Raw genomic sequence first — 20,764 nt, 5'->3', positions numbered from 1 at the left:
GAGATGCAAATGACGTGGAAGTTCGGAAAAGCACGACTGATTTGGCCGAAACTGACCAAACCGCGCTCGTCCGAAACCAGTCATGTAATCATGTAATTTGAACGAACTAGGATTCAATATCTCACTCAGCTCTCTTACAGCCCCAAAAGATGTTTTTTAACGAAAAAAAAAAAAGCAAGAAGTATTTAAAAACTTTCAAATTTTGCGCCACAGTGACGTGTTATGCGCAAGAATGACGTCATACGGGCCAACCATAAAACATAATTTTCAGTGCGTTAACTGCACGTTAACATTCAAGTGATGCGGGCAAATGGAACTAGAGGCCCCATTACAGACGTCCAGTCATGTGTCGTCGCGACAGGTCAGTTAGGCGGCCGCCAATCGCACAAACAAGGTTCCGTGACGTCACAGAAGAGTTGCGGGAAATTGGCTAGGGGGTCGCGACTGCTTCACACGCTTTCTTTAATATCTCCGTTATTTGTGCGAAGATTGCGATGATATTGGTATCGTTGTTATCGGGACTGAGCAGTCTTTCTAATAAACGCAACTTGTATTTTGTCTTCATGGCTCCTTTAAGAGAGGCAAAGCTGTGCCCCCGCTCTGCACTAACATCGGAAGGAAAAGAGATTGAGCAGGCGTGCGGATAGGATTTTCTTTAGTGCGAAGCAGTATACCTCTAAGCAGCCAAGGAAATTTTCACGTCCGCGTCAGCAAAAAACTCCCAGGCTACAACTGGCTACACCCAGGCTACACAAACTGCTGGCAGGGATCGAGCCTGTGCCCTCATAGAGAAACGGAGCGATAAGCTACGCCCTTTTTCTATATCGCAGATATTCGACGGTAACACAGACAACAGGTACAACAGCAATGCCGCCGTGCCCCCAAGGGCCTGTGTTGTGTTGTGAAATTCCCTAAGCGTCGTTAGGGGTTCAATTTCTGACAACCACTCTGGTGGAGAGTTCTCCGCTCTCTGAACTTTAACAAACTGTAAGGCACCTTCCCGAAAATGCTGTCCCGTTGGTCCAGCGTCCACATCACAATGAAGACTCGCCATGTGCGTGCGGGCCCAACAGCATGACACTGTCAAACGGCACACCATCCTCTCTATCAATCACAAAAAAAAACGTATTCAGCGAACTGAGTGGAAAACCTTACCAAAATGTCCTTTGCAGGACATCCCAAAGGGACACTGCGGCCCAACAATTAAAAAAAGACATGCTCCACAGCTTCAGATTGTTCACAAATGGGACACCCGTGGCACTGAGGGTCCCCTTTCCTTCAACCTGCAGGTTGCGACTGACAGTGTACACAGTGCGCAATTTAAAGAAGACAGACTTTAACCCAGGTGACACGAATTCCATTCGTTTAACTCGCTTTAACACATCTTGTCCTGGACCATTACTGCACAGAGCTCTGTATACAATGGCACGGGCTTTCTCCAGGTCGAGCTGGAGAATCTCCACGCCTGTGTGCATTGCATCGCAACATTCAAGCACGCACCTCGCCTTGTGGATACTCGTAAATATGTTACGACCCCTGATATCACACATCTGACGTAGGCCGACAATTTGCTGGATTATAATTTGTAAACTTTTGGCCAGAACCTTCGTCAAAGTTTTGTAATCAACGTTTGTTAGCGAGGTCGGTCGGTGTGCCTTAACATCCCGTAATTTTTGCTTGTCTGTTTTCGGAATTATTATTGTTAATTTGTATGACAGGTAGAAAAAAAGTGGTCTAAGCGCTTCGATTTCGTAGGCTTGATTGTACATGTCGGCAATAACAGGAGATATTAAATATTTGAGTTGTTTATAGAACGCCGAACTAAGCCCGTCAGGACCCGGCGACTTGCCCGGATTCAAGTTTTCGATGGCACGCTTAGCTTCCTCGGCCGAGAAGGGCTGTTATCCAATCGTGGCAACACGCCGATAAAATCTCGCTCAAATTTAGTCAGTTTCCCTAAAAGCGAACAGTGCCTGACAGTACTCAAAAAATACGCGCTCTACCTCCTGTTTTTCTGAAGATACATAACCATTCGTTTCTATTTGTTTAATCATATTCCGTCGGGCTTACGCCTTTTCTATTCCTAATGCCCGTTTTGTGGGTGCCTCCCCGATCGTCCAATGTTCCGCCCTCGCGGGCACTAGCGCTCTGGTTTGTGCATTGCCCTATGTTATCTTTGAACATGCCTGAATTTTTGCTCTTCAGTGCAATCGACTTTTGTAGGTTCGCACCCAAAAAATTTTATTTTCTTTTTTCCTCGTATTTTATACAGCTAGACCTTCCTATGGCTCTTATTTTAGCGTCTTGCTTATACATTTCCCACTTCTCTCCGATTTTACCGTTATGACATTCAGCTATTTCCGTAATTTTTTCTACCACAAAACCCATGAACATTTCGTCTTGGCTAAGCTACGCCACACGTGGAGACGGGGAGACAGACGGTGGTTTGGATTCAGCGTCTCGGGAGGGGGGGGGGGCGCTTTTTGGAGGCCACACATGAAACAAGAGTAAAGGGGAAGCAGTAAGCGAGATGACGCCATAGCCGCGCGTTCCGCCCTCCGCCTCCCCCTTCGAAAGACTCTCCTTTCGTTTTCTTTCTGCCGACGCTGCTGCGTTCGGGAATCCGTCCCCGCGAATCCTAGGTAATGGCTGGCACTCTTTGTAGAGCCACGTGTGTGAATTCAAGTGACGCCACATGGGTAATCGCTGTGGGTGTCGTCTACAGCTTCGCAGTCCAACCACCATCTCAGCGTGGATTGGAGCCATTTTTTGTGCGTGCGTGTGCGTACATGTGTGTAGAGCGAATCTACAGGGGAGATCTGTTCCACGCGGTGGGATGAGGCCACGTGTGGCGCGATGCAGATTGTGGAGTTGTTTTAAGCAACGGTAGCGGTAGTGGAATAGACGTAGCATGGCAGACACTACCCGCCGTAAAATGGCGGACAAGCTGAATCCACAGCAGCTGGCGGGGCCAGGGTACATGTCCAGTATGGTGTGGATGTCTCTTGAAACAAACGATTTGAAGGCTACGCGGCTTATTGCCCAGTAGCCTGCCCGTTTTTTCCCCCCATATTGCCGCCGCAGAGCTCGTATATGGTTGGGTAGAACCACCGGAAGCCGGAAAGGGAATGGCTGCTATAAGCTCCGCCAGCACAAATGACTGGACGCGGAGTGTTTGATAGGCGCAAATTTGAGTGGCATTTGGGTAGGCGAAACATCGTACCACTGCAGTCAGCGCCGAGTGCGGATGAACTATGACTGACGCGCTTTTCTTTGAGAAGCGTGCGTGTGGGCCAACACTGACTGCATTAAGCACTCTTCATAACTGCTATGCAGCGGTCTCCCACAGGGTCCACGACCAACTGAGCCTCCACTGCAGAGTCCCAAACCGGAGTCCGAAAATCGACTACGCGCTGGCAGTGTCAGATGTGCTTCGAGTGCAGCCAGAGAAAAAGAAGGCCTCCTGAAATACCCGAGATCGATACAAAACGTCTGGGACAGAAAACAATTAATGCGCCCAGCGAACACGTGCCAAGGGGCGGAAGCAGGATCCATCCATTATGCAGGAACCGGGGGAGAGCGCTTCAGCCAGGTGATGAAGTCCACGTGTCCCCGTGTGCCCCGCGGACAATCAGGTGTGGCGGGTGCAAGAGGTTCCACTGGGAGAGGGCGAAGGCCTTATTTTTAGAGCGTGAAACAAGAGCTCTCCGAAGAAGAAGGCGGGGAGGGAAGAGCCGGCAAGGAGCGGCGGCGGCGGAGTTGCCCGTGCGACGAGCAGACGCGCGAAGCCCCCGAAGAGAGCCGGCGGCCGCGCAACAGTCAAGGTCGCTCTCGCCGGGACGCCGAGCGTCAAACGCCGGGCGATCACGCGCGCTGGCTGCCCGCCTCGGCGTTGGCCGATTTTCGCCGGCCAGCAGAAGAGTCGGCCGTCGCAGGAGCGGCTCGCACGAGTCGGCGGCGGGCAAGGAGGGCAGGTGCGGGAGGCGAGCCGAGGAGACACAACACGCGGCGCGCAACAACACCGGCAGCAGAGAGGGCCACCTGAGAGGAGGGCAGCGGGCGCAAAATAGCGCCAATCATTAGGCCTCCTCCGCCGCCAGGAGAAGGCCCCCCTTCCGCCACCGGGTCGTCAGCCCTCGTGCGTCCCTTGACATTTTCTGGCGTCGTCGTCGGGACCGCCGTCGTGGGGCCTGGCAGCTCGCGAAGCGACCACGCTGGGCGGCTCGCCGTTGCCGCGGCAACCGCCGAGGGCGAGAGCGGCGCTGCCGCTGTTGCCACGGCAACAAGAGCACACGTCTCGGCCGCCGCCGCCGCCGCGCTCGCTCGGTCTCGCGGAGCGGCCGCCGCGCCACAACACTGCCGGGCTCCCCTCCCACACCTCCCCCGTCCGGCTCGCTGGTCGGGAGCTGCGGAGCACCGGACTGGGCACTGCTGCGCTGTCCGCGGTTGCAAAGGGGCGCCCAGCGACGGAGGCCCTTGAGCAGCGCGCCGCGAGCGAGCAAGCCGCCGGTGCCAGCGACAGCTGCGCGCACCGGAGGTGGACGTGCGCCGAGTCGGGGATGGGACCCGCTCACGCTGCGCGGGGGCCAGTTTCCGCGCTGGACTGAGCGCGGGCTGGATTCGGGTCACGTCTCATCGGGCCACGGGACGCCATTAGCGCCGGCAGAACCTTACGCCTCACGCTGCCGGGCGGCATACGGCACGACCGCAGCGACAACCGCCCCGGCACACACAACGGCGGAAAATTTCTCGAGATTTTTCCTCCTCCTTGTCCTCTCGAAGGTCGCGGGCCAACAGTAAACGATTACAGAGCGCAGTCACGACTGCCTTCATAACAAGACGTTTGCAACGGTGTGAAAGATACTGCCGGCAGCACGGCCTTGAATTCCTGCGGAGCAATACGGTGAAGAAGTTATAATGCTGTTTACTGAGGACGCACGTCAAATCCTTCGGGGAATGCCCCCATAGATGCTACCAACAGATCGGGCAAGAAGTTTCGTGCGCACGCCAAGAGGAAAGCGACGGTGCCACTGCACTTTCCTTGAGAAATAGCAAGGACAGCCCAGTCAAGTATCGTGAAACTGCCTCCAACCACAGTTTCGTTCGCCGTCCGCGCCGCCTAGCACAAAGGGCTTGCGAAAGGGCTGCTTGCCTAAACCTTACGGTAGCGTTCCACACCTTCGAGCCCACCCAATGCACCACTTAGATCAGACCACAGTGAAGAGGGAGTGTGGGCGTGTTCTGATAATCTGAAATTACCTAGTTCCAACACGTACGGCTGGACGGGAAAGGCGAGACGACGAAAGTTCGACAAGGAGTGTCACCAAAGAGCCAGCTTTATTTCCACTCCTTGTTTGAGCGCCGGCACGAGGTTATGACTGCTGAGAACGAACGCGGGTTCGATTCCCGGCCGCTTTTCTGATGGAGGCGGAAAGCAAGAACGCCCGCGTGTACGAGATTTCGGCGCACGTTAAAGATCCCCAGGCGGTCAAAATTAATCCGGAACCCTCCACTACGGCGCGCCTCATCGCCTGCGTTGCGCTGGGGCGTTAAACTTTACAATCAACGAGGTTATGACGAGCGGTGCCAAGCAGAAGAGATACGACACGCACCCTCCTCCTTCCAAAAAGCTGCAGGGGGAAGGGATGGCTGACACTGGCAAATTCTTGCGGGGAAATCCCGCTCGAAAGTAACTGCGAATTCGCAGCTGCCTCACCGTAATCCTAGACGCGGGACACTGCGTGGGAGTTCCTTACGTAAATCTGCCGACAAGTTTCTGCTGTGGCCAACGGCCCCGGCGGTGACAAAGCAAGTTTCCACGAGTAGCGCCATATATCACGCGCCCTTACAGTCGTGAAAAGACTGTTCAGACCTGCCGCCGCTCACACCTCAAACCCAGATCCACCTCGGCTTGGATGCCCGTGGACCTTACCTACCCGGACAGGCCGTCCGCTCAGTGGGAACCGTTGCGGCAAAGAGTTCCTTGAAAAGAACAGAAAACCTGTCAGCAGCCCGTCTTCGGTGTCGCTTTTTAACGAAATAGTTTCCAAGAGAAATGCAAACTCATTTAAAAGACTGCTCTTCTTTCCGCCGACACCGTGGATGCGTTCTGTGCCGAATACACCGCGTCCAACCATTCCCCCTAAAACCCTGCTTCTTCGCTGGACACTAGCCTGGCATCAACGGTCCTCGACGGCTGGATTTACTCGTAGAGTTTCGTACTAATTAACACCAGAGGGAAAACCTGGCGCCACTGCCCAGGGGAGCCGCGCTTCAGCGAGCGTTCTGTCATGCACCGAGCAGGCACGTTCCACTTGTCCTGGGCATGGCTCATGCACAGGCTGGAAAGTGGCCTCTGGCTGCAAAAAAAAGCAACGATATTACTGTAAAAAGATTAGTCAAATTTGTTTTGTTATTATAAAACTGAACCTGCAAAAAGATTTATTTGTGAGGAATTATTTAGAAGCTCCATGCAAGATGAACAAGAGAAATGCCACCCTCTTTTGTTGATTTTGGCTTCAAGACAAAAAAGCCTTGTGGCTAGTCAAGCCACGTAAGTCAGGAACGTCGCTAACTGCAATGACGGCGCCCACGACGGCAACGCCACATTTCCCTCTAGCATATATTAATATGAAGCTCTATGGGCTTACCAGATCGCATGGCGGTATTTCATACCTAATTACTAGAGTTTTTCCGACAGCCCAGGTACTGGACCTGAATCCTTCGGGCACAGTAAGGTTCCTTCTCTTTATGTTAGAGTCGACGGCTTTCCTAACGAACGCAGCTGCTGCCTTGTGGGAAATCGCACGATTGCTGCTGCCCCATCCTCGGATAGACGACAAGTGCACGGCGAGCTCAGCGGCGCTAAGGCGACACGAGCGGATCTGTTCGCAATGCGGAAGTCCGTCCTGCAGTTCCGCCTCGGCACAACAACAAGCGATTAGCAACAGAAGAGGTACCGACGCTAAGCCCGGCCCTGATTACAGTGTGATCCCCCCTTAGCTATGCGTCATTCTCGGCACGGAGGCTGAATGATTAAACACAGCATTCCCACGAGAGCTTTGATCAGCTCGCCGCGGCAAGCACTGGCGCCCACGGACAAAAAAGCAAAAGGCTATCGGGCGGCTTATTGTCCCCACCTCTGGAGTGTCCGACGTGGGATCAGGCGCACCTGGTGTTACCGGCGGAGTGCTCCACTGCTTCGGTACCCTCACGTAAAGAACACAGAGGGAGGAATTAGGGAGATTGTTGTTCCGTAAGTCGGATGAAATCCTTTGAGCTCGCCGAAGGCCCTTGCAGCCGCTGTCGCCAAGTGCCAAAGACTAAAAAAGCAGCGAGCAGGCAGGCGGTGTAAGCTGTACGTGAAGCTATATATAACCAGCCGTGGTCAGAGCTGCGGGTTAGTGCCGGTTTCCCTGGCTGTCAATCGCCATAACAGGAAGCCTGGTCACGAGAACCAGGAAGCCTGGTTCTCCTGGCTGTGGTCGCTCCATTTACGTCTACGAATCAACAAACATGACCCAAAGCTTGGTCGCGCGATCATCCGATGCTGTTGAGGATGGCGGTTAATTGCCGCGCTGAAAAGCGAAAGGCGTGGGCGAAATGCCTCCAGATTCTCCGGTCACTTTCGAGCCCGGAACGTAAGAGACGCCGTGAAGGACAAATCCGCAAGCTCGACCCACTTGGGCCGTAGTGCCAGGTGCCGCAAGCCAACTTTATCCGTGTGCCTTTGAAGGCGAGGCGTTCGTGTGAGTGCGTCTGCGTGCGCGTTTGCTCATAAGAGGCTAAAACTACCGAGGCTCCCCGTAAACCATGGCTACAGCATAGCCATTGTGACCGTCGTTACTAAGTAACAATCACCTTACAGCTCCTCTGGCCATCCGCATTCGCAGAGGACTTGAACATGTTTTTTCTCCTCCTATCCTTTTGCCGAGAAAGATATCCCCCCCCCACCCCCCCCCCCCACCAGCTTGGTCGACCGCGCCATACCACTCCCGGATTTCCAGACTAAGAAGCCTCCTTCTCTCTCTCTTTTTTTTTTTTTGCTCACTAAGGTGTTTCTCTCCCTCTCGCTCTCGTTCAAACAACGCTCGGTCAGTACACGCGCGCAAGCGACTTCGCTAGTTAATCTCGCTCCGACGTACAGTGAAATCTCGATATAACGAACTGCAGGGGACCGCGGAAAATTGCTCGTTATTCTGAAAGGTCGTTGTAGCGAAAATCGCAAAATTTAAGACAACAAATAATATTTCAATGCCTAAAACGACTTACCTGTAAGAAGTGCATCCTTGAAGTCATTTCTCACAAAAAATGCGCAAGTGATCATGAAACAATCCCATTTATTTAACGTAATTGGCAATTTTCTTCTGGTGCGTGCAGCCCAAGCTTCCTAGCATGAAGAACTCCAACTCTTCCACATTTTTGTGGACTGACTCATTGGCCGTGCGGTTTTTCCCCGGCAATGTGCAGAGTTTTCGTATGCTGCCCAGCACATCCGCAGTCCTCACGTTCTCGTATCAGTCTTCGAGTGCTGCCGCGACACCCTCGGAGGCATTGTCGTTCGTGCCTCGCTCCCTTCTTCATCCTGAACACTCACGCTTTGGAGAATGTCCTTTGTTGTGAGCTCCGCGGGTGTCCGTAAAGATCCAGCAAGCCACCCGAGCAGCGGCGGAATGTAGAAAAACTTGGGGTGGGGCGCGAATAGTGCGGCCGCGGCTTTCTGGACAGAGGAGGCCACCCATGCTTCATTTTTTGCCTTCTCCAAACCTTTTTTCTATCTCTCGCATCGGCTCCCGTATTCGCGGAGCTAGTTGCAAGATGCGCTGCGCTTTGCCGTGTAGTCCGCTAGCATACGGCTCTGGTTGCCGCGATTGTTTAACAGAAATCTAAGAATCTACGGCCTTAGAAATATGAGTTCGTAGTACTGAGGCGTTCTTAACATGGCACGTAACTAAATAAAATGATCGTTATTTTGAAAAGTTCGCTATTCTGAAGTACGTAGTAGTGAAATAATTTTACATTGAAACTATAGGCAGTCGGCGTGGGATTTCTTAAATGCTCGTTAATTTGAAACGTTCGTTAATGTGGTGTTCGTTGTACCGAGATTTGACTGTATACCGCATCGAGAGAAACGTTCCGCAGCGTGCCCCTTCCTGTCTCTTTAAACAGCTACACCAGCAGGCTGTTGCTGACGGTGTCTCTATCAGTGCGCGGTATCCGAACTCGATCAAGCGTTATAAATGGCTCCTGCGTCAGAGGAAGCGAACTAAATTAACCGACTCCTGTTACTCCCCGCAGCGACGGCTTTCGCGTTTCCCTATCAAGACGCGCTCCATCTTTGGCAACTACTACCGCTCCGACCAGTGACGTAAGCGGCGCTTTCTTCTTCCTCCCTTTCGGCGCGTAAAGACAGTGCCGATATCCTTTCGCCCGGCGCGCCAAAGCAAAGCGAACGTCGAGGCGGGGGCGGCAACGCGTGGCAACAACACGAGAACGCCGCGGCGACCTTTGACGGAATCAGGAGCGCGCGAGGGAAGGGGAGGAGGGGATGCTCATGAATGGAAGCGCGGGAGGAGAAACTGCCCACCCCAACCTCCGGGTCCGCACTCCCACTCTCGCCCCGACGCCTACACACGCTGCAGGACCAGCAGTCGTCGCCGCGTAGGCGGCGACGCCGGCCCGCACTACACTACTACGTCAACCATGTACCGTGCCGTTCGAGCGCCCCACGCGCCCGCCGCTCGCGTCGTTATCGGTGAACGGAGCCGCGCTGTCGCTATCGGCACAATCGGCGTCGCGCGCGATGTCGTAACGACGACGTGGGCCCTCTCGTCTCGCGCTACTGGGGAGGAAGCGGGCGGCTCAAATTCCCGCACCACGTCGCCACAGACGGTATTTACGTTTGCGAGTGGCGACGAGGCTTATGACACATCAGCTGGGGAACCGAGAAGAGCGTCCTGGCCAGACACAGTGTCACCCCTTCGCGCACTTCCTAGAAATGTGTGACCGGAAGATGACGCCCGCTTTCGTGGGTGTCATCCGGCTCCCAGGAATTCTCTAGAGGGAATTCTGCATCATGAGCACAGTCAGCACCACGAGTTCGGCCCACTAACGTGAAAAGTGTACGAGTGCAAGGATGAGGAGCGCTATCGTCACGCTACTGCTGCTGCTCGTTTGGTGGGCGTCCCCGCAGGAGCTGGATGTTTCATACAAAGGACTCGGAATCCTCATCGCAATGTGGGCCAGCGGCTCTTGTTCGATCGGGGTTCGGAATGACAGTCCCCCGCAGGTTGGTCTTGTTGGTAAGTTTTTGCAACGGGAATGCAACTCGCTCGCTGCGTCCTCGTTGCAATGTGGGAATGAGACCTGCGCTCCGCATCATCACAAGACGGCACCTGGTTGGTGTTACTTCTGTGCGAATTTTGTTTTGTTAAACCTTCGAAGAACAACCTTGCAATGGCTGGTGGGCGCGCCGACCATGGCACGCCTTCAACCCCTCTAATGCAAGCGGCCCATATCCGGAAATGTGGCCGCATACATGCTTGCTTCGCTGCAAGTGATGTCGAGGAAGGTGCGCGTTCTCGCCCCTCCCGCCCAATCCTTCCCCTCCTCCTTTCCCCTTCCGGCTGACCAATGCGTGGGTCACTGATTGGTCCACTGACCCCGCAGCATTTCCGGTGACCCACCCACTGCCCCGCTAGCGTACGGCGCAGGGGGGCTCATCCACCCACCTCGCCCCCTAAATGTGCTCGGGAAAGGGGGTGCTATACGAGGTCACTGACCGTGCCCATTAAACAACGACCACTGATAATTAAGCTTCTGTCGCAGGCTGCCTACCAACCGTACGCGGCGCCTCAGTGATGGCTCTCACCACGAGTCAGCTTGCAATGTCCCAGAAGGAAAGCATCAACAAAACAATCGGAAGGTCACTTGCTCCAACGGCATCCTGAAGATTCCCTGTACAGGTTTCCCTTGGTTATTGTCTGTTCCTCCTCTTGCGCCCCACCTCAAAAAGAATTCCCCCGTTGGCCGCCGTACCCACCCTAGACTGAGCGTTAATACGTGTAGGCTGCATAACAGACAAGTACCGTGCCCCTCCTCCCCCCCCCCCCTTCCCCCTCCCCTCTCAGGAGTGCCACCTCCGCATTTCACAGGAAGACGCAACCATGGAGGAAGAAAAAGTTTTTACTTCCTCCATGGACGCAACGACGGGCGGCGCGCGCACCGTCGCTTCTCGAGCAGACACCGAGGCACCCGCGGCCTTCAAGGAACGGCGCTTTCTCCGAGAACCGCCCAAGAGAGGCGCCAAGTTTGGTGCCGACCCTTGGGGGTCAGCAGAAAAATACGGAAGCGTCGGCGCGTGCCAAACCGATGAGTGGTCCACTGCCGGAAAAGAGTCTCTCGGGCGCGATAAAAACAGAACGTGGCTGCCCCTCGACATACCGAGCCCCCACACCTATAATGTAGTTGTACGCAGCAGCTTGAAGGCTCTCGAGGCCTGTTCCGCGGTAGCAAAGGAGTTCCTCGGCATCGCGGTTCCCGACCAAAACCACGAAGCTTTGTAGTGCAAATATATTCCACGCTTTACAGCGCTCCCCCATCCCTTCCGGCAAAATCAGCATTGCGATCAGGATCGGAAGTCAAAATCTCGTTCCTGCTTCCCGGTTGTGGGTTCCAAAATGTTCCTTATCGAGAACGACACCCCTGCGCCTCGATCAGCTCGATTTCTCCGTGGTTCGCATTCAGACTGGTCGCCGCGAGCCTGGCTATTGGGTGTGCGGCACAGGGGTGAGAGGAAAGCGCTGGATTGTAACCAGTGTTTGTCAGCCGGCTCGTTCAAGTGACCACCCCTACATGTTCGTCAGTGCCACCAGAATTCACCCAGCTGTTCATTGCAGCGTAGCGTTTCTAGGGTGTACAAGCAGCAAGGCAATTCTACAACATGACGCAGGAGCTACGCTCTACCCTGGTTCCCGCAACGATACTCTGTATCCAAAGCGTGCGTCTCAACATTACGCATGCGGAATTGAATCTGGAGCAGCAAGGAAGAATGGCCAACTGTGCATTGATCAGGTGCTCGGCCGATCGGTGACCGCACATGTCCAATGCCAGCGCTTCTTCCTTGGTGACCACACAAATCAGCATCCAACAAACATCACTCCATAACTGCAGTTGTGTTGCAGCACTGATCAATTTAACAACTGTCGCCCTCAATCGCATAGTGACCCACAACAATCACCCAAATATTTTTTCTGCACCTACGTTTCATTTGTTCAAGATTATATCTTGCTTCTTCACTGTTCCGCTCTTACAGAAGTATTTTTCATCATTACAGCAACACCCTTCGGCATCCTGGTCTTTCGTCTGCAGTGACGGCATGTCACAAGCACAGACACGCACACACAGAATATTAAAACGAGAACAGAGCAACAGAACTTGAACAAAGAATCGTGAGCCTAACTGGGGAAGTGGGGTAACCTGGCAAAGCAGGTGACAGAAGATCTGAAACCAGATGACCGGTATTGACAACGATGAACTGCGGGAATTCCCTACTATGATTCGTATGACCTCTTCTTTAACGGTTTGTGGCCATCATAAACTATTGGCAAAAGAGGTGTTCTCATTGCCTGCAACCTCGTTTGACTCCTTCCTACCGTGAATCGCCATCGCGCGTTAGCTTTTGCATATCCCAGGTGGCACCGTCTTTCCAGGATCAGCTTGCACGTCCAAATTGGCTGCCATTTTCCCACGGAAAAAAATAGACCACAAAATGCAACCTTCATGTGAAGCTTGAGCGCAAATGAAGCAGTGGTTAGCTCGGGAAATTTTTTTTAAGGAATTCCATCAATAGATGTAACACCCTGTAGCGTTCGCTCTCAAGTATGGGTACTTGCCGGTATACTAGATACATCATTACATTTTTAAGGTTATTATATAAGGAAAGTTAAAAGAGACACACTGGAGGACCTGTTGAGTCCTCCAGTCAAAGCGCAAGTAAACTTCATTTGTAATGTTTTTCTCGTGTGTCTGTCTTAACCTACCTTATTTTATCGCGGTCTGTGTGAGCTATTTTATTTCAAGACTATATATATATATATATATACATACACATACATATATATATAGTTGTGTACACCAGGATATTAATGCGAAAGCATAAATGACCCATAGGGTGAAAAAGCCGTCATGCCGTTGGTGTCTGGGACCGAAGAAGAGCTCCTTGAGGATCCTAATGTGGCTCACACATGACGTAGCCACCACCCTTCTTGGAGCACTACTTTTAGCTCTCTCAGCACTGTTCAAGAGCGGCAGATAAGTTCGCAGTTTTCCACATTCCAACAACACGCATGCATGCACCAACGTGGCAGCTACAGTGACATCACTGCAAGCTGTAAGCTCCGCAACAGAATTAAAACACGGCTGCAATGCTAAGCAATGCGGAGCCACGTGGAAAGTGGAATGTTGCAGCTGTGGCTGCGAGTGAAGTGTTCGATGGTGTATCGAGCACATGGCCTGGCACAGCGGCGCAACAGCCCTTGCATGGGATGGGCCAAAGAGCCAGGAAGGCAAATTTATCCCAGCACTGGCCGCAAGGTAGCGTTTTTACCACCACGGCGGCACCAGACGAACATACAGCGCGCTCACTGTCGCTGCTGTCTGCATTGCTTGCAGCCGCAAAACTGGGAGGGGCACTCCACAGCATTCAATTGTGCCTTAGTACTTTTGCATTCATAACTTGACAAGTGCATCGGTGTCCTCAAATTTTTGGGATATATATACACATACGCGCGGGCTGATGTACATATAAATAACACACAGGTACTATCTGGAAACAATGTAATGGCCGTGTAGCCGAAGCACACAGCATGAATGCTTGATTGAGAGCGGCTAAATAACACACAGGTACTATCTGGAAACAATGTAATGGCCGTGTAGCCGAAGCACACAGCATGAATGCTTGATTGAGAGCGGCTAGGAGTGCAAGGAAATTGCTAATCAACCTTGATACTGGAAGATAGAGAGAGAGAGAAGGAGAAAACATTTTAATGAGCTCAAATGTGAGAGTGGAACCCTAGTTTGGGAATCCATGCGTTGCCCTCGCCGTCTTGGCCCGTGTCACCAGGAGAGTCTGGTCCTCCAATTGACAGCTGATCAACAGTGTCTCACACAGCTCAGGAAAGGAACAGGTGGAGAGGGGTGGCAGGGCTAGGTTGTGAGCGCATTCCACAATTATATGCTGGAGGGTACCTAGTTGCGGACAAAACTTGCATAGCGCAGTGTACTGTGTGGGAAGCAATAAATTCATTCGAACCGGGGAAACATACGTCCCTGCTTGTAATTGTCGGAGTGTTATTTCCTGGGTTTTGCTGAGGGATGGGTGAGGGCAAGGGAATTTTTGTCTGGTGGTCCGGTAAAATTGAGTAATTACTTGATAGGTGAGAAGTGGCGTCAGAGCTGCGGTGACCTCTGGGCTCGGTGGGCCAGTTCACGAGCCTGTTGGTGGGCGAAGTTGTTGCCCGTTACAGAGGCATGGGCAGGTGTCTAAACGATCGCCACTCGGTGAGATGGACGGTATCGCTGAAGTACCCGTGGGGGGTGTTTCCAGATGGTGACAAGTTCGGATTTTTTACTTCTTCGACTGAACGCTGCAATGTGTCCTGCAGCCCACCGAGAGAGTCTGTGTCAGTCCAGAAGGTGATGTTCAGCATCTGCTCTAGCTGTCCTGGTAGACCCATAAAAGCGACATTGAAGAGGAGAGGAGACAGTACCGAGCCTTGCAGTGTACCGCGACTGCCATGAGAGATTGGTTTGGATTTTATATCTCCAATTTTGAGTACAGCCGGCGGCCTGTGAGGAAGTCTGAAATGTAGGAATAAATTCGGTTGCCACAGCCAGTATTATTAAGGCGGGAGACAATCGCTGTGTGCGCAACGTTGTCGAAGGCCCCTTTCACGTCCAGGGCCAAAATGGCTTGTTTTGGGCGTTTGGTTGGTGTCTTCAAGGTATGGCTGCAGCCTTTTCAGTATAACGCATTCCAGTAACTTCCCTACGCAAAACGTAAGGGAACTAGGCCGGAGATTGTCTATGTGTGGGGATTTGCCCGCTTTAGGAATGAAGCGGACTTCGGCGGTTTTCCATCTGGCCGCCTACCTATTCAATAGAAGATACTGTTCTAGTGTGTTGAGAAAACAAACAAAAGATGACCTAGGACTTTGAAAGTGCAGTGACAGGCTTGAAAACAAATAGAAAGAAATATAAAGCAATGCCAGACAGTCCAAATAACTCCAAAGGTCACTTTGGAACAGGCAATGACAAAATGGACGCCCACAGGCACCACAGGACAGCAGACTCCCCAAAAGGTGAAAGGTCAATTAAGCGAAAAATGAGCACAAAACAGGGTGCGTCCAAAAACCGAACCCTTGGTGATGGCTCCTGTTTGTACAAAAAGCACACAACACACACGCAGTGCCAGTTTTCCCCTACTTAACAGGTACTTGGGCTCTCGGGCAACCAAGGAAGGAAAGAAGGTAGGCATGCGCCGAGACTCAAAAAACAATAAAATGGGTCGGGAAACAAACACTTCGAAGAACATTCCAACTCAAACCTAGAAAACTGTGGACTTCAGCACGACACCAGGTCAACTGGTCTAGAAAAGGGGCAGACTTCTGGAAAAATAGAGGGGGCCGGGCAGCAAGGGACAAGACATGAGGGAAGGCTGAAATCTGGCTCGAGGGACTACACGAAAAGACCACCCCGACAGCAGCTAACCACACCGTGCCAACCAGATAAACTTCATTTCCACCCCCACCCATACCGTAGTAGAGGAGTTGAAAAGGTGGAGTGATTATATTGTAGAAGTCAAAGCGGACTGGCTGGGGCTTAGGGGTAACTCCAGTGTTCCACACTACCAGTTCAAATGCCAGTGCTACAGCTGCTCAGCGACATTCAACATACTAGACCGAATTGTCATTCAAGTCGATAAAGTACTAGGGCAAACAAGTGATACTTTGAAATGCTTTACGGGATGGAGATTTTATACCTTTGTGCAGATTGCCTTCTCATCAGCTCTCCAAAACGAACATTGGGAAAACCTGCAATTGGGAGGAATGACTTCATACACACACTGGCATTGCAGCAAGCAGTACTGAACGTAAGGTGGCCATATGCCAGCCTTTTTGCATGTGCGATTGTCGTATTGTGGTTTATATGTAGGGTTGTTCGATTCTTACACCCCGAACATGTTTCAGGAGAATCGGGTTAAACCCCGATTTCTCCCCAAATGCACCTTTTCAGTTAGCCATCTGCACAATTACGCAGCGACAGTCTGCCGTTCTCAACCAGTACACTTGCTGGAAGCAAGCCCCACAAGCGCAGCTTTCAAAGTCATTGAGAGAGAGAGAGAGAGATTTTATTGAAATGAAAAAACACAGAAAGGTCGGCCTGATGGTAGTGTATCTGGCCAGCTATTCTGTGTGTGGGAAGGGAAAGGGGAGGAAAGAGCGTGGATAGAGGACAAGAGAGATGAAGATGGAAGAGAGATGAACAAATGGCTACGTACAGAAGATGCCTACACTTGTACTGTGCATTTGTTAAAGTTTAGCCGGACGGGCCTCAACTACAATATCGCTGAGAGGCCGCTGCTGCGCAGAAATGTCAGCACAGCTTTAAATGCCCTTTGGAAACGCTGCTCGTCTGGCCAAGGTCCTAGCAGTACTTCCTCCAACACCACACGACAGTCCAAATGGGCCAATGTTCTCGCTAATTGTTCTCGAAGATGCGCGTAGCGTGGACAAAGGCAGAGAACATGCGAAATAGCCTCTGGTACATGGCATGTTTCACAATCACTCGTAATGCCGATGAGGTGCTTGTAGCGACAGGTAAAGGCTACGCCAAGCCGTAGTCTCTTGGCATGACTCTGCCACTCGATACGCTGCACTGACATTGTCAGCACTGATATTGTTGTGCCTAGCTGATGAAGACCTTGATGCAGAATTAACTTTCTACCAGCTGAGATACGTTCAACGATTGGACAGGCCTCGGATGAGACCGACGCGTTGTGCATGCAGATGATAATGTACGTAAACAGATATGCGTAAAAAATAGATGACCAGCTTTTCGGGAATAAAATGTTTCATTAGCTTTGAAGTTATCTGTGCTCTTTACTGTCATTACACCGATTTATTTCCAAACAAACGTCAAATTTCGGAGAGTATTTGCTAGAAAACCCTGATGTCCCCCCTCGATCACCAGCTTGAAACAAACACCAATTTTACCGTGGTAGAGTTAAGAAGCTGGTATGTTTTGATACTTCCTGATAAAATAAAGTGAGGGTATTACTTAGTACGTCTGTAGATCTAACCCGAAAAAACCTGATTTCTCCCCCATTGCCATCTGAAAAGTAGCACCAGACTTTTACCGCCCGCCCCCTGATTAAAAAAAATAGAAAACCAGAAAACGAACAACCCTATTGATATGTCAGCCAAAGCTGCCTATGTGAGGGGGGTCTTTCCAGAGCACCGTGTACCAACCACCATGTCTCTGCCAGTCTGCGAGAAACATACCTGCAATATGTGGAGTGTGCTGCACCAACAGGTTGATTCTGTGGAGCCCGCCTCACCATCGTGGAGGGCACAAAACTAACCAGACAAATCTGCTGACGTCTTTCTAGACCGACAGATGTGCTGCACACCTTGCAGCAATGGTCCCATTATAAGCAGAGCATAAAAGAGCAGCGTTTGTACCGCCAACTACGTTTGCACTGCAAAAACATGGGGCAGCCGCACAAGATTCAGATGCTATCCCAAAAGCAAGAAACACGGCCAAGGACGGGTCGAGGTCGAACACAACGGGTCGAACACAACCTTCGTCTAGCCAGCGATCCATGCATTATGGATCATGAATTAATATAATCCGGTCTTTAGGACGGGCACACAAGCCGTTGAGGAATAAGCCTCCTTTACTAAGTACCGTGGAGTAACTACAGTGCCTTAGCAAAAGTCCAATTTATTGTTTGTGCGTCTGGGTGTCTGTGTACGGTTTGGGGCATTAAAGTGAAAATGCCATTATGAGACGTTCGTGAATCTGCCTCCTGCTGCTTTGCTGTGCCACGTCTTACACAAGTGCAAATGTTGTTTGAACATCAAATTTTTGGGGTGAACTTTCTCACGCAATGTTTTTTACACCTACCAGTGGTATCACCATGCCGCACCGTCACGAGTACTTGATATCAAGTACCTGTTGGGGCTTTCAACTGCTTCTGAGCATTGTCAAGCACACTTTGAAGCCTCACGTGGTTTCCAGCTCAGATGTCCTTTCAACGCGTTCTCTTTGTGGCACACAAAAGTAACAAAAACCTGGCATCTGCCTTGAGGTAGCCCTGCTAAAACTTAGTTACTTATATAAAATTGGGGCCCAGTAGTAAACTGTGCTTTTCGGCACAACTGCAAAAATACTGGTTTCCATAGCAAAAGTTTGATGCCTTTACGGTTGAAGTTGCAAAAGAAAGTCATCATGTTGTGAAACAAGAACAGTAAATTGTGTGCCCTGCATGATTCGCGATTTTGACTTGGCAACCAGTAGTGCGCGCTGTTCACAAAGTGATGTGTGCTCCAACTTCTGTGCTAAAAGTGTAGGAACACAGTAAGTCAATACCCCATTCCACAAAAACATAAAAACAATGAAAATACCAAAAATAAAACAAAAAAATCACCATTTCGCACAAAGCACGTAAAAGCATTTAACACCCAATCACAACACTTACAACTGTTTTACGCATATCTCACCAATCGTAAAACAGCCACAGAAAACCCCTTCACCCACACATTATTTTCTATTCTGGCCAGCTAGGAAGTGCATTCCTTACGGCTGCACTTCCGCACCATTTAGCCAGACAATTTGGACGTCAATATCGATTTGACTGGCGGCACATATGCTTCTAAGCTCGAAACAAAAATGATGCTTCGTTGTGCAAGATGCCATCATCATTGCATCATCAATTCGCCTTCCGCAAATTGCCACCACACCCTTTAGTCGATTCTAATGCATCATAATATAACGGTAACCAACACGGGTTATGCTGACACGCGACGCCTGTGCAAAAAAGGAACGCACAAGAGATGAGAGCGGCTAGACGGACAAGGGGAGTGAACGCGTCATAACAAATTTTCCCACATGCAAACCTGCGGCGCTTGCGTAGACAGCACAAAAAAACAAACAAACAAAAAAAACAAGCGAGGGGTCGCGCAAGCTGAGGCGTCGACTACAGCACTGTGCACGTCCAACACAAGGCCACGTAGCTAAAGAAATCCACAGCGGCTGCTTCTAGTAAGCAGTAGCGTCGTTACTAAGGGGGACACAACGCACCAAGAGCCGCCATTGTATTTTTCATGCAAATATGGCGTCCCCGATTCGGAGCGGCGGCAGTCGGCAGACGACAACGGCGGCGACGGAACAACAAGAGAGGGCCAAAAAAAAAAAGAGCTCGAGAAAGAAAAAAAAAAAGAGAGAAACGCGAAGCAAACGCGACACAGCGGCGGACGGGGAGAAATACGCGGAAAGCGAGCTTTGAAAGATGAAAACGGTCGACAACTTGCGTTACATCGTTTATTACAGACGTAAATAAAACCTCGAACTAAAGACTAAAACCTCAATGAACAGCGGACCGAATTTTTCGGATGCGCCGTCTGCGCCGCACATCGCTTCGTCTGAGTCACCCGGATGTAGACATCTTAGAAGCGTCGTCAGCTGATCACATGCGGCCGCTGTTACTACCCGCCGCGAATGCCCGAGTCCAGTGATATATCCGAAGCGTGGAACGGATGCGATTACTATTTCTAGCCTTCGGACGTCTGCGCTACGCGCCGGATGCATTGCGTTCTTCTGAGCGCGTGAATAAACGAATAAGCAAATCAGTAGCCAATGTCGGATACAAACGAATGAATCAAAGTGCGTACACTACCGACATTCACAGCACGTGATCGAGATCCCGCATATCAGCGTGCACACCACAAGCCAACGAGGGTGAACTGTTGAATGGCGTCAGAGCTGAACGACGCTTCGATAAGAAACACGACGCCCAGTCGTCCCCCCTCAAGAACGGCGTCTGCAAGGCTTAGCAAATCGTCGCAATTTGAGGCGGCTGTTCGACATCGAGGCTCGCCGACGATAGGGATGGTCAATGAAATAGCGTCAGAAATGTAATCAAAATGTCATGGCCTACGATTTACCCGCCAATTTGCATAGCTACGAGGCGCAGAGACGTAAACACGATAGAAAATTTGTATGTTGCTGTGCGTTGCCGTGCGCAATGTGCTCATGAAGCAGGAACAAGTTGAGGCACTTAATGTTACCGTATTCTGCAAATCTTAGCCTCAGAATTTCAAATTTACGCTAAAGTTTCGCGCAGCATTGCGGGTAACGCTTTAAAAATTTGGAAAGAGAAAATTTCATTTGTAAACATTGCCCGTTCTTTGAAAGGACAACGCCATAACCACATGGCGCATTGGCTAGCGTGAAGTTGCCACGCAGCCCCCAAAGAAATGTGCCACCTACCTCAACGGGGGCTATCCAGAGTTGTTTCAATCCGCAGCAGAGGTGAGGTAATCCAATCAAAAGTAATCCACAAAGCACACACACACAAAATAAAATCCACAACGCGTTAAAATGGCGCGGAAAATCTTTCAATTTGAATTCCGTTGACCCATGGCCGTTGCGTTTCCTCCCGCCAAAAGCGGCTTAGCCGAGCACAAAAAGGTGCATTTGCGTA

The 20,764-nt window shown here is 51.2% G+C and overlaps 1 protein-coding gene across 2 annotated transcripts in view; it reads right to left on the bottom strand.

The window, feature by feature from the left end:
* The window catches only part of LOC144179148 (dual specificity tyrosine-phosphorylation-regulated kinase 1A-like), a 106,327-nt gene extending 85,577 nt beyond the window's left edge, over positions 1-20,750 (bottom strand). For both annotated transcript variants that reach the window (XM_077707391.1, XM_077707392.1), the window contains exon 1: positions 20,551-20,750. The gene's annotated coding sequence lies outside the window, so the exon portion shown is untranslated. The remainder of the gene's footprint in view (positions 1-20,550) is intronic.
* Between the last annotated feature and the right edge of the window lie 14 nt (positions 20,751-20,764).

This window comes from Haemaphysalis longicornis, unplaced genomic scaffold, assembly GCF_048455015.1.
Source record: "Haemaphysalis longicornis isolate Haplotype H1 unplaced genomic scaffold, Haemaphysalis longicornis Haplotype H1 scaffold_4, whole genome shotgun sequence".
Classification (NCBI taxonomy): Eukaryota; Metazoa; Arthropoda; class Arachnida; order Ixodida; family Ixodidae; genus Haemaphysalis; species Haemaphysalis longicornis.
Note: the sequence above shows the minus strand (reverse complement) of the source record. Positions and strands in the feature narration are given on the sequence as shown.